Raw genomic sequence first — 15,690 nt, 5'->3', positions numbered from 1 at the left:
GTCCCATCTGTGGATGCTGCACAAGTATCACCAGCCACTGAGAATAGAGGCCATGCTAAAAGCGAAATATCCAGTCACTCTGTCACCAAAACATCTAAACATCTGCCCAACACCAGTAAGGAACCAGCTGATCCAGCCGCAGCGACCAGTAAGGAAACAGCTGGGCCAGCCGCAGCAACCAGTAAAGAACCAGCTGATCCAGCCGCAGCGACCAGTAAGGAACCAGCTGATCCAGCCGCAGCGACCAGTAAAAAACCAGCTGGGCCAGCCGCAGTGAACAGTAAGGAGCCAGCTGATCCAGCTGCAGTGAACAGTAAAAAACCAGCAGATCTAGCCGCAGCGACCAGTAAGGAACCAGCTGATCCAGCCGCAGCGACCAGTAAAGAACCAGCTGATCCAGCTGCAGTGAACAGTAAAAAACCAGCAGATCTAGCCGCAGCGACCAGTAAGGAACCAGCTGATCCAGCCGCAGCGACCAGTATCGATGAGGAGGGATTTCAGACGGTTAAAAGGAGAAGTAAAACAGATAATTCTACTAGGAAAAAAATCACTACTGCAAAGAAATCACCGGAGTCTCCAGTGCTGGCGATAACTGGGGGACGTTACTGTGTGCTGGGAGAAGATGACCAGGAAGAAGAAGCAGAGATGGAGCAAGTCTCCTCACACAACCCAGATGACGAACCTCAGGATGAAGATGCTGACCCCCCAATGTCCACCAAAAGATGGGGTGTTACAGGACATAGCAGTGGAAGACGGAAAAAATGTAGGAAAGACATGTAACCCGGATGAGGCTGAAAATCACCTCCTATTAATGTGAACAGTGTGAAGAATAGGAGCAGGCGGCAGGCGATATTCCAGCGTCTGTCTGACGACAAAACCAATGACATCTTTATACAAGAGACTTATCTACAGAGTAATGTCCCTGCTGTGTCCCTGCAGTCACCACATCTAGTGGGACAGTGAAACTCTCAGCTGCTGTATGGAGACTTCTAGCCCGAACTCCGTTTATATCATAGAGGTTCACTATATGTCATAAATGTGGTGACCGTGTACCCTCTGTGGTGTGCGCGATGCTGCCCGGGCACCAATAAAGAAGAACTTTCCTGTAATACTGTCTAGAATAATATCATACGTTTATTTTCTTTATCTGTTATGAGTATATTGCAAAGGTATTGTAATATTTTGTTGCAAGTTTTCAAATAAAAAAGATAATTATAGTAGTTATATTCTTGTATATAGGGAGCAGTATTATAGTAGTTATATTCTTGTATATAGGAGCAGTATTATAGTAGTTATATTATTGTATATAGGGGCAGTATTATAGTAGTTATATTCTTGTATATAGGAGCAGTATTATAGTAGTTATATTCTTGTATATAGGGGGCAGTATTATAGTAGTTATAGTCTTGTATATAGGAGGCAGTATTATAGTAGTTATATTCTTGTATATAGGGGGCAGTATTATAGTAGTTATAGTCTTGTATATAGGAGGCAGTATTATAGTAGTTATATTCTTGTATATAGGGAGCAGTATTATAGTAGTTATATTCTTGTACATAGGAAGCAGTATTATAGTAGTTATATTCTTGTACATAGGAGCAGTATTATAGTAGTTATATTCTTGTATATAGGGAGCAGTATTATAGTAGTTATATTCCTGTATATAGGAGCAGTAATATAGTAGTTATATTCTTGTATAAAGGGAGCAGTATTATAGTAGTTATATTCTTGTATATAGGGGCAGTATTATAGTAGTTATATTCTTGTATATAGGGGCAGTATTATAGTAGTTATATTCTTGTATATAGGGAGCAGTATTATAGTAGTTATATTCTTGTATATAGGGGGCAGTATTATAGTAGTTATATTCTTGTACATAGGAAGCAGTAGTATAGTAGTTATATTCTTGTACATAGGAGCAGTATTATAGTAGTTATATTCTTGTACATAGGAGCAGTATTATAGTAGTTATATTCTTGTATATAGGGAGCAGTATTATAGTAGTTATATTCTTGTATATAGGGAGCAGTATTATAGTAGTTATATTCTTGTATATAGGGGGCAGTATTATAGTAGTTATATTCTTGAATATAGGGGACAGTATTATAGTAGTTATATTCTTGTATATAGGGAGCAGTATTATAGTAGTTATATTATTGTATATAGAAGCAGTATTATAGTAGTTATATTCTTGTATATAGGGGCAGTATTATAGTAGTTATATTCTTGTATATAGGGGCAGTATTATAGTAGTTATATTATTGTATATAGGAGCAGTATTATAGTAGTTATATTCTTGTATATAGGAGCAGTATTATAGTAGTTATATTCTTGTATATAGGGGGCAGTATTATAGTAGTTATATTCTTGTATATAGGGGGCAGTATTATAGTAGTTATATTCTTGTACATAGGAGCAGTATTATAGTAGTTATATTCTTGTATAGAGGGGCAGTATTATAGTAGTTATATTCTTGTATATAGGGAGCAGTATTATAGTAGTTATATTCTTGTATATAGGGGCAGTATTATAGTAGTTATATTCTTGTACATAGGAGAAGTATTATAGTAGTTATATTCTTGTATATAGGAGCAGTATTATAGTAGTTATATTCTTGTATATAGGGGGCAGTATTATAGTAGTTATATTCTTGTATATAGGGGCAGTATTATAGTAGTTATATTCTTGTATATAGGGGGCAGTATTATAGTAGTTCTATTCTTGTATATAGGGGCAGTATTATAGTAGTTATATTCTTGTACATAGGAGCAGTATTATAGTAGTTATATTCTTGTATAGAGGGGCAGTATTATAGTAGTTATATTCTTGTATATAGGGAGCAGTATTATAGTAGTTATATTCTTGTATATAGGGGCAGTATTATAGTAGTTATATTCTTGTACATAGGAGAAGTATTATAGTAGTTATATTCTTGTATATAGGAGCAGCATTATAGTAGTTATATTCTTGTATATAGGGGTAGTATTATAGAAGTTATATTCTTGTATATAGGAGCAGTATTATAGTAGTTATATTATTGTATATAGGGGCAGTAGTATAGTAGTTATATTCTTGTATATAGGGGCAGTATTATTGTAGTTATATTCTTGTATATAGGGAGCAGTATTATAGTAGTTATATTCTTGTATATAGGGGTAGTATTATAGAAGTTATATTCTTGTACATAGGGAGCAGTAGTATAGTAGCTCTATTCTTGTACATATGAGAAGTATTATAGTAGTTCTATTCTTGAATATAGGAGGCAGTATTATAGTAATAGTCTTGTACATAGGAGCAGTATTATAGTAGTTATATTCTTGTATATAGGGGCAGTATTATAGTAGTTATATTCTTGTATATAGGGGGCAGTATTATAGTAGTTATATTATTGTATATAGGAGCAGTATTATAGTAGTTATATTCTTGTATATAGGAGCAGTATTATAGTAGTTATATTCTTGTATATAGGGGCAGTATTATAGCAGTTATATTATTGTATATAGGAGCAGTATTATAGTAGTTATATTCTTGTATATAGGAGCAGTATTATAGTAGTTATATTCTTGTATATAGGAGCAGTATTATAGTAGTTATATTCTTGTATATAGGGGGCAGTATTATAGTAGTTATATTCTTGTATATAGGGGGCAGTATTATAGTAGTTATATTCTTGTATATAGGGGGCAGTATTATAGTAGTTATATTCTTGTATATAGGGGCAGTATTATAGTAGTTATATTCTTGTATATGGGAGGCAGTATTATAGTAGTTATATTCTTGTATATGGGAGGCAGTATTATAGTAGTTATATTCTTGTACATAGGGGCAGTATTATAGTAGTTATATTCTTGTATATAGGAGCAGTATTAGGCTGGGTTCACACGTGGCGGAATTTCACTTAAATTCCGCTGCGGACACTCCGCAGCGTTAATCCGCAGCGGAGCCGTTTCTCCATTGACTTCCACTTTAATTTAGCAGTGTTCGTTTAGACGATGCGTAAAATTCCGCTGCGGAGCATAGGCTGCGGAGCGGAATTTGGTGTCCGCAGCATGCTCTGTCTGTTGCGGAGCAGTGGCAGACTGGTTGCGGACTCATGGCGGAATTTCTCCATTGACTTCAATGGAGATTCTAATTTCCGCAATGAAGTCCGCAGCTGTCATGCACATGTTATGTGTGCTGCGGATGCGTTTTGCTTTTTTAACTTGACATTTCTTCATTCTGGCTGGACCTATGTATTTCTAGGACTACAGCCAGACTGAGGAAGTCAATGGGGCTCCCGTAATGGCGGGAGCGTTGCTAGGAGACGTCAGTAAATAGTCACTGTCCAGGGTGCTGAAAGAGTTAAGCGATCGGCAGTAACTGTTTCTGCACCCGGGACAGTGACTACCGATCCCAATATACAGCAACCTGTAAAAAAATATAAGTTCATACTTACCGAGAACTCCCTGCTTCTGTCTCCAGTCCGGCCTCCCAGGATGACGTTTCAGTCTAAGTGACGGCTGCAGCCAATCACAGGCCAAGCACAGGCTGCAGCGGTCACATGGACTGCCGCGTCATCCAGGGAGGTCGGGCTGGATGCCGAAGGAGGGACGCGTCACCAAGACAACGGCCGGTAAGTATGAATTTCTTTGACTGTCACAAGGGAAAGTGCTGTCCCTTCTCTCTATCCTGCACTGATAGGGAGAAGGGAAGCACTTTTACCGCAGTCCGCAGGAGCTGGTCCGCATCAATTTACTGCACATTTTGGGCAGATCCGCAGCAGAATCTGCAACGCAGATTCTGTGCGGCATTAATGCGGACAGTTGCGGAGGAAATCCGCCACGTGTGGCCATGCCCTTATAGTAGTTATATTCTTGTATATAGGGGCAGTATTATAGTAGTTATATTCTTGTACATAGGAGAAGTATTATAGTAGTTATATTCTTGTATATAGGGGCAGTATTATTGTAGTTATATTCTTGTATATAGGGAGCAGTATTATAGTAGTTATATTCTTGTATATAGGGGTAGTATTATAGTAGTTATATTCTTGTATATAGGGGCAGTATTATAGTAGTTATATTCTTGTATATAGGGAGCAGTATTATAGTAGTTATATTCTTGTATATAGGGAGCAGTATTATAGTAGTTATACTCTTGTTTCTAGGGGGGCAGTAGTATAGTAGTTATATTCTTGTACATAGGAGAAGTATTATAGTAGTTATATTCTTGTATATAGGAGCAGTATTATAGTAGTTATGTTCTTGTATATAGGAGCAGTATTATAGTAGTTATATTCTTGTATATAAGGGGCAGTATTATAGTAGTTATATTCTTGTATATAAGGGCAGTATTATAGTAGTTATATTCTTGTATATAGGGAGCAGTATTATAGTAGTTATATTCTTGTATATAGGAGCAGTATTATAGTAGTTATATTCTTGTATATAGGGGCAGTATTATAGTAGTTATATTCTTGTATATAGGGAGCAGTATTATAGTAGTTATATTCTTGTATATAGGAGCAGTATTATAGTAGTTATATTCTTGTATATAGGGGCAGTATTATAGTAGTTATATTCTTGTATATAGGGGCAGTATTCTAGTAGTTATATTCTTGTATATAGGGGCAGTATTATAGTAGTTATATTATTGTATATAGGAGCAGTATTATAGTAGTTATATAATTGTATATAGGAGCAGTATTATAGTAGTTATATTCTTGTATATAGGAGCAGTATTATAGTAGTTATATTCTTGTATATAGGGGCAGTATTATAGTAGTTATATTATTGTATATAGGAGCAGTATTATAGTAGTTATATTCTTGTATATAAGGGGCAGTATTATAGTAGTTATATTCTTGTATATAGGAGGCAGTATTATAGTAGTTATATTCTTGTATATAGGAGCAGTATTATAGTAGTTATATTCTTGTATATAGGAGCAGTATTATAGTAGTTATATTCTTGTATATAGGGGCAGTATTATAGTAGTTATATTCTTGTATATAGGGGCAGTATTATAGTAGTTATATTCTTGTATATAGGGAGCAGTATTATAGTAGTTATATTCTTGTATATAGGGAGCAGTATTATAGTAGTTATACTCTTGTATCTAGGGGGGCAGTATTATAGTAGTTATATTCTTTTATATAGGGGTAGTATTATAGTAGTTATATTATTGTACATAGGAAGCAGTAGTATAGTAGTTATATTCTTGTACATAGGAGAAGTATTATAGTAGTTATATTCTTGTATATAGGAGGCAGTATTATAGTAGTTATATTCTTGTATATAGGGGCAGTATTATAGTAGTTATATTCTTGTATATAGGGAGCAGTATTATAGTAGTTATATTCTTGTATATAGGGGCAGTATTAAAGTAGTTATATTATTGTATATAGGAGCAGTATTATAGTAGTTATATTCTTGTATATAGGGGCAGTATTATAGTAGTTATATTCTTGTATATAGGGGCAGTATTATAGTAGTTATATTCTTGTATATAGGGAGCAGTATTATAGTAGTTATATTCTTGTATATAGGGAGCAGTATTATAGTAGTTATACTCTTGTATCTAGGGGGGCAGTATTATAGTAGTTATATTCTTTTATATAGGGGTAGTATTATAGTAGTTATATTATTGTACATAGGAAGCAGTAGTATAGTAGTTATATTCTTGTACATAGGAGAAGTATTATAGTAGTTATATTCTTGTATATAGGAGGCAGTATTATAGTAGTTATATTCTTGTATATAGGGGCAGTATTATAGTAGTTATATTCTTGTATATAGGGAGCAGTATTATAGTAGTTATATTCTTGTATATAGGGGCAGTATTATAGTAGTTATATTATTGTATATAGGAGCAGTATTATAGTAGTTATATTCTTGTATATAGGAGCAGTATTATAGTAGTTATATTCTTGTATATAGGGGCAGTATTATAGTAGTTATATTATTGTATATAGGAGCAGTATTATAGTAGTTATATTCTTGTATATAAGGGGCAGTATTATAGTAGTTATATTCTTGTATATAGGAGGCAGTATTATAGTAGTTATATTCTTGTATATAGAAGCAGTATTATAGTAGTTATATTCTTGTATATAGGGGCAGTATTATAGTAGTTATATTCTTGTATATAGGGAGCAGTATTATAGTAGTTATATTCTTGTATATAGGGAGCAGTATTATAGTAGTTATACTCTTGTATCTAGGGGGGCAGTAGTATAGTAGTTATATTCTTGTACATAGGAGAAGTATTATAGTAGTTATATTCTTGTATATAGGAGCAGTATTATAGTAGTTATGTTCTTGTATATAGGAGCAGTATTATAGTAGTTATATTCTTGTATATAAGGGGCAGTATTATAGTAGTTATATTCTTGTATATAGGGGCAGTATTATAGTAGTTATATTCTTGTATATAGGGAGCAGTATTATAGTAGTTATATTCTTGTATATAGGAGCAGTATTATAGTAGTTATATTCTTGTATATAGGAGCAGCATTATAGTAGTTATATTCTTGTATATAGGGGCAGTATTATAGTAGTTATATTCTTGTATATAGGGGCAGTATTATAGTAGTTATATTCTTGTATATAGGGAGCAGTATTATAGTAGTTATATTCTTGTATATAGGGGCAGTATTATAGTAGTTATATTATTGTATATAGGAGCAGTATTATAGTAGTTATATTCTTTTATATAGGAGCAGTATTATAGTAGTTATATTCTTGTATATAGGGGCAGTATTATAGTAGTTATATTATTGTATATAGGAGCAGTATTATAGTAGTTATATTCTTGTATATAAGGGGCAGTATTATAGTAGTTATATTCTTGTATATAGGAGGCAGTATTATAGTAGTTATATTCTTGTATATAGGAGCAGTATTATAGTAGTTATATTCTTGTATATAGGGGCAGTATTATAGTAGTTATATTCTTGTATATAGGGGCAGTATTATAGTAGTTATATTCTTGTATATAGGGAGCAGTATTATAGTAGTTATATTCTTGTATATAGGGAGCAGTATTATAGTAGTTATACTCTTGTATCTAGGGGGGCAGTATTATAGTAGTTATATTCTTTTATATAGGGGTAGTATTATAGTAGTTATATTATTGTACATAGGAAGCAGTAGTATAGTAGTTATATTCTTGTACATAGGGGCAGTATTATAGTAGTTATATTCTTGTATATAGGAGGCAGTATTATAGTAGTTATATTCTTGTATATAGGGGCAGTATTATAGTAGTTATATTCTTGTATATAGGGAGCAGTATTATAGTAGTTATATTCTTGTATATAGGAGCAGTATTATACTAGTTATATTCTTGTATATAGGGGCAGTATTATAGTAGTTATGTTCTTGTATATAGGGGCAGTATTATAGTAGTTATATTTTTGTATATAGGGGCAGTATTATAGTAGTTATATTCTTGTATATAGGGAGCAGTATTATAGTAGTTATATTCTTGTATATAGGAGCAGTATTATACTAGTTATATTCTTGTATATAGGGGCAGTATTATAGTAGTTATGTTCTTGTATATAGGGGCAGTATTATAGTAGTTATAGTCTTGTATATAAGGGGCAGTATTATAGTAGTTCTATTCTTGTATAGGGCATGACCACACGTGGCGGATTTCCTCCGCAACTGTCCGCATCAATGCCGCACAGAATCTGCGTTGCAGATTCTGCTGCGGATCTGCACAAAATGTGCAGTAAATTGATGCGGACTAGCTGCTGCGGACTGCGGTAAAAGTACTTCCCTTCTCCCTATCAGTGCAGGATAGAGAGAAGGGACAGCACTTTCCCTTGTGAAAGTCAAAGAAATTCATACTTACCGCCCGTTGTCTTGGTGACGCGTCCCTCCTTCGGCATCCAGCCCGACCTCCCTGGATGACGCGGCAGTCCATGTGACCGCTGCAGCCTGTTATTAGCCTGTGATTGGCTGCAGCCGTCACTTAGACTGAAACGTCATCCTGGGAGGCCGGACTGGAGACAGAAGCAGGGAGTTCTCGGTAAGTATGAACTTCATTTTTTTTTTTACAGATAGATGTATATTGGGATCGGTAGTCACTGTCCCGGGTGCAGAAACAGTTACTGCCGATCGCTTAACTCTTTCAGCACCCTGGACAGTGACTATTTACTGACGTCTCCTAGCAACGCTCCCGTCATTACGGGAGCCCCATTGACTTCCTCAGTCTGGCTGTAGACCTAGAAATACATAGGTCCAGCCAGAATGAAGAAATGTCAAGTTAAAAAAGCAAGACGGATCCGCAGCACACATAACATGTGCATGACAGCTGCGGACTTCATTGCGGAAATTAGAATCTCCATTGAAGTCAATGGAGAAATTCCGCCATGAGTCCACCACTGCTCCGCAACAGACAGAGCATGCTGCGGACACCAAATTCCGCTCCGCAGCCTATGCTCCGCAGCGGAATTTTACGCCTCGTCTAAACGAACACTGCTAAATTAAAGTGTAAGTCAATGGACAAACGGCTCCGCTGCGGATTAACGCTGCGGAGTGTCCGCAGCGGAATTTAAGTGAAATTCCGCCACGTGTGAACCCAGCCATATAGGGGGCAGTATTATAGTAGTTATATTCTTGTATATAGGGGGCAGTATTATAGTAGTTATATTCTTGTATATAGGAGGCAGTATTATAGTAGTTATATTCTTGTATATAGGGGGCAGTATTATAGAGGTTATATTCTTGTATATATGGAGTCAGTATTATAATAGTTATATTCTTGTATATAGGGGGCAGTATTATAGTAGTTATATTCTTGTATATAGGGGGCAGTATTATAGTAGTTATATTCTTGTATATAGGGGGCAGTATTATAGTAGTTATATTCTTGTATATAGGGGGCAGTATTATAGTAGTTATATTCTTGTATATAGGAGCAGTATTATAGTAGTTTTATTCTTGTATATAGGGGGCTGTATTATAGTAGTTATATTCTTGTATATAGGAGCAGTATTATAGTAGTTATATTCTTGTATATAGGGGCAGTATTATAGTAGTTATATTCTTGTATATAGGAGCAGTATTATAGTAGTTATATTATATATAGGAACAGTATTATAGTAGTTATATTCTTGTATATAGGGGCAGTATTATAGTAGTTATATTCTTGTATATAGGGGCAGTATTATAGTAGTTATATTCTTGTATATAGGGAGCAGTATTATAGTAGTTATATTCTTGTATATAGGAGCAGTATTATAGTAGTTATATTCTTGTATATAGGGGCAGTATTATAGTAGTTATGTTCTTGTATATAGGAGCAGTATTATAGTAGTTATATTATTGTATATAGGAACAGTATTATAGTAGTTATATTCTTTCATATATGGGCAGTATTACAGTAGTTATATTCTTGTATATAGGAGGCAGTATTATAGTAGTTATATTCTTGTATATAGGGGCAGTATTATAGTAGTTATATTCTTGTATATAGGAGCAGTATTATAGTAGTTATATTATTGTATATAGGAACAGTATTATAGTAGTTATATTCTTGCATATATGGGCAGTATTACAGTAGTTATATTCTTGTATATAGGAGGCAGTATTATAGTAGTTATATTCTTGTATATAGAGCAGTATTATAGTAGTTATATTCTTGTATATAGGAGCAGTATTATAGTAGTTATATTCTTGTATATAGAGGCAGTATTATAGAAGTTATATTCCTGTATATAGGGGCAGTATTATAGTAGTTATATTCTTGTATATAGGAGACATATTATCGTAGTTATATTCCTGTATATGGGGGCAGTATTATAGTGGTTATATTCTTGTATATAGGAGCAGCATTATAGTAGTTATATTCTTGTATATAGGAGCAGTATTATAGTAGTTATATTATTGTATATAGGAGCAGTATTATAGTAGTTATATTCTTGTATATAGGGGCAGTATTATAGTAGTTATATTCCTGTATATAGGAACAGTATTATAGTAGTTATATTCTTGTATACAGGGGGCAGTATTATAGTAGTTATAATCTTGTATATAGGGGCAGTATTATAGTAGTTATATTCTTGTATATAGGGAGCAGTATTATAGTAGTTATATTCTTGTATATAGGAGCAGTATTATACTAGTTATATTCTTGTATATAGGGGCAGTATTATAGTAGTTATGTTCTTGTATATAGGGGCAGTATTATAGTAGTTATATTCTTGTATACAAGGGGCAGTATTATAGTAGTTATATTCTTGTATATAGGGGGCAGTATTATAGTAGTTATATTCTTGTATATAGGGGGCAGTATTATAGTAGTTATATTCTTGTATATAGGAGGCAGTATTATAGTAGTTATATTCTTGTATATAGGAGCAGTATTATAGTAGTTATATTCTTGTATATAGGAGCAGTATTATACTAGTTATATTCTTGTATATAGGGGCAGTATTATAGTAGTTATATTATTGTATATAGGAACAGTATTATAGTAGTTATATTCTTGCATATATGGGCAGTATTACAGTAGTTATATTCTTGTATATAGGAGGCAGTATTATAGTAGTTATATTCTTGTATATAGGGGCAGTATTATAGTAGTTATATTCTTGTATATAGGAGCAGTATTATAGTAGTTATATTATTGTATATAGGAACAGTATTATAGTAGTTATATTCTTGCATATATGGGCAGTATTACAGTAGTTATATTCTTGTATATAGGAGGCAGTATTATAGTAGTTATATTCTTGTATATAGAGCAGTATTATAGTAGTTATATTCTTGTATATAGGAGCAGTATTATAGTAGTTATATTCTTGTATATAGAGGCAGTATTATAGAAGTTATATTCCTGTATATAGGGGCAGTATTATAGTAGTTATATTCTTGTATATAGGAGACATATTATCGTAGTTATATTCCTGTATATGGGGGCAGTATTATAGTGGTTATATTCTTGTATATAGGAGCAGCATTATAGTAGTTATATTCTTGTATATAGGAGCAGTATTATAGTAGTTATATTATTGTGTATATAGGAGCAGTATTATAGTAGTTATATTCTTGTATATAGGGGCAGTATTATAGTAGTTATATTCCTGTATATAGGAACAGTATTATAGTAGTTATATTCTTGTATACAGGGGGCAGTATTATAGTAGTTATAATCTTGTATATAGGGGCAGTATTATAGTAGTTATATTCTTGTATATAGGGAGCAGTATTATAGTAGTTATATTCTTGTATATAGGAGCAGTATTATACTAGTTATATTCTTGTATATAGGGGCAGTATTATAGTAGTTATGTTCTTGTATATAGGGGCAGTATTATAGTAGTTATATTCTTGTATACAAGGGGCAGTATTATAGTAGTTATATTCTTGTATATAGGGGGCAGTATTATAGTAGTTATATTCTTGTATATAGGGGGCAGTATTATAGTAGTTATATTCTTGTATATAGGAGGCAGTATTATAGTAGTTATATTCTTGTATATAGGAGCAGTATTATAGTAGTTATATTCTTGTATATAGGAGCAGTATTATACTAGTTATATTCTTGTATATAGGGGCAGTATTATAGTAGTTATATTATTGTATATAGGAACAGTATTATAGTAGTTATATTCTTGCATATATGGGCAGTATTACAGTAGTTATATTCTTGTATATAGGAGGCAGTATTATAGTAGTTATATTCTTGTATATAGGGGCAGTATTATAGTAGTTATATTCTTGTATATAGGAGCAGTATTATAGTAGTTATATTATTGTATATAGGAACAGTATTATAGTAGTTATATTCTTGCATATATGGGCAGTATTACAGTAGTTATATTCTTGTATATAGGAGGCAGTATTATAGTAGTTATATTCTTGTATATAGAGCAGTATTATAGTAGTTATATTCTTGTATATAGGAGCAGTATTATAGTAGTTATATTCTTGTATATAGAGGCAGTATTATAGAAGTTATATTCCTGTATATAGGGGCAGTATTATAGTAGTTATATTCTTGTATATAGGAGACATATTATCGTAGTTATATTCCTGTATATGGGGGCAGTATTATAGTGGTTATATTCTTGTATATAGGAGCAGCATTATAGTAGTTATATTCTTGTATATAGGAGCAGTATTATAGTAGTTATATTATTGTATATAGGAGCAGTATTATAGTAGTTATATTCTTGTATATAGGGGCAGTATTAGGCTGGGTTCACACGTGGCGGAATTTCACTTAAATTCCGCTGCGGACACTCCGCAGCGTTAATCCGCAGCGGAGCCGTTTCTGCATTGACTTCCACTTCTATTTAGAAGTGTTCGTTTAGACGATGCGTAACATTCCGCTGCGGAGCATAGGCTGCGGAGCGGAATTTGGTGTCCGCAGCATGCTCTGTCTGTTGCGGAGCAGTGGCGGACTCATGGCGGAATTTCTCCATTGACTTCAATGGAGATTCTAAGTTCCGCAATGAAGTCCGCAGCTGTCATGCACATGTTATGTGTGCTGCGGATGCGTCTTGCTTTTTTGCCATGACATTTCTTCATTCTGGCTGGACCTATGTATTTCTAGGTCTACAGCCAGACTGAGGAAGTCAATGGGGCTCCCGTAATGACGGGAGCGTTGCTAGGAGACGTCAGTAAATAGTCACTGTCCAGGGTGCTGAAAGAGTTAAGCCATCGGCAGTAACTGTTTCTGCACCCGGGACAGTGACTACCGATCACAATATACAGCAACCTGTAAAAAAATAAGTTCATACTTACCGAGAACTCCCTGCTTCTGTCTCCAGTCCGGCCTCCCAGGATGACGTTTCAGTCTAAGTGACGGCTGCAGCCAATCACAGGCCAAGCACAGGCTGCAGCGGTCACATGGACTGGCGCGTCATCCAGGGAGGTCGGGCTGGATGCCGAAAGAGGGACGCGTCACCAAGACAACGGCCGGTAAGTATGAAATTCGTTTACTTTCACTAGGGAAAGTGCTGTCCCTTCTCTCTATCCTGCACTGATAGGGAGAAGGGAAGCACTTTTCCCGCAGTCCGCAGCAGCTAGTCCGCATCAATTTACTGCACATTTTGTGCAGATCCGCAGCAGAATCTGCAACGCAGATTCTGTGCGGCATTGATGCGGACAGTTGCGGACGAAATCCGCCACGTGTGGTCATGCCCTTATAGTAGTTAAATTCCTGTATATAGGAACAGTATTATAGTAGTTATATTCTTGTATACAGGGGGCAGTATTATAGTAGTTATAATCTTGTATATAGGGGCAGTATTATAGTAGTTATATTTTTGTATATAGGGGCAGTATTATAGTAGTTATATTCTTGTATATAGGGAGCAGTATTATAGTAGTTATATTCTTGTATATAGGAGCAGTATTATACTAGTTATATTCTTGTATATAGGAGCAGTATTATACTAGTTATATTCTTGTATATAGGGGCAGTATTATAGTAGTTATGTTCTTGTATATAGGGGCAGTATTATAGTAGTTATATTCTTGTATACAAGGGGCAGTATTATAGTAGTTATATTCTTGTATATAGGGGGCAGTATTATAGTAGTTATATTCTTGTATATAGGGGGCAGTATTATAGTAGTTATATTCTTGTATATAGGAGGCAGTATTATAGTAGTTATATTCTTGTATATAGGGGGCAGTATTATAGTGGTTATATTCTTGTATATATGGAGTCAGTATTATAATAGTTATATTCTTGTATATAGGGGGCAGTATTATAGTAGTTATATTCTTGTATATAGGGGGCAGTATTATAGTAGTTATATTCTTGTATATAGGGGGCAGTATTATAGTAGTTATATTCTTGTATATAGGAGCAGTATTATAGTAGTTATATTCTTGTATATAGGGGCAGTATTATAGTAGTTTTATTCTTGTACATAGGGGCAGTATTATAGTAGTTATATTCTTGTATATAGGAGCAGTATTATAGTAGTTATATTCTTGTATATAGGGGCAGTATTATAGTAGTTATATTCTTGTATATAGGAGCAGTATTATAGTAGTTATATTATATATAGGAACAGTATTATAGTAGTTATATTCTTGTATATAGGGGCAGTATTATAGTAGTTATATTCTTGTATATAGGGGCAGTATTATAGTAGTTATATTCTTGTATATAGGGAGCAGTATTATAGTAGTTATATTCTTGTATATAGGAGCAGTATTATAGTAGTTATATTCTTGTATATAGGGGCAGTATTATAGTAGTTATGTTCTTGTATATAGGAGCAGTATTATAGTAGTTATATTATTGTATATAGGAACAGTATTATAGTAGTTATATTCTTGCATATATGGGCAGTATTACAGTAGTTATATTCTTGTATATAGGAGGCAGTATTATAGTAGTTATATTCTTGTATATAGGGGCAGTATTATAGTAGTTATATTCTTGTATATAGGAGCAGTATTATAGTAGTTATATTATTGTATATAGGAACAGTATTATAGTAGTTATATTCTTGCATATATGGGCAGTATTACAGTAGTTATATTCTTGTATATAGGAGGCAGTATTATAGTAGTTCTATTCTTGTGTATAGAGCAGTATTATAGTAGTTATATTCTTGTATATAGGAGCAGTATTATAGTAGTTATATTTTTGTACATAGGTGCAGTATTACAGTAGTTATAGTCTTGTATACAGGGAGCAGTATTATAGTAGTTATATTCTTGTATATAGAGCAGT

At 33.8% G+C, this 15,690-nt stretch overlaps 1 protein-coding gene across 1 annotated transcript in view; it reads right to left on the bottom strand.

Moving 5' to 3' along the window:
- The window catches only part of MYO7A (myosin VIIA), an 84,108-nt gene that overhangs the window by 6,382 nt on the left and 62,036 nt on the right, over positions 1–15,690 (bottom strand).

Source organism: Rhinoderma darwinii, chromosome 2 (genome assembly GCF_050947455.1).
Source record: "Rhinoderma darwinii isolate aRhiDar2 chromosome 2, aRhiDar2.hap1, whole genome shotgun sequence".
Lineage (NCBI taxonomy): Eukaryota > Metazoa > Chordata > Amphibia > Anura > Rhinodermatidae > Rhinoderma > Rhinoderma darwinii.
Note: the sequence above shows the minus strand (reverse complement) of the source record. Positions and strands in the feature narration are given on the sequence as shown.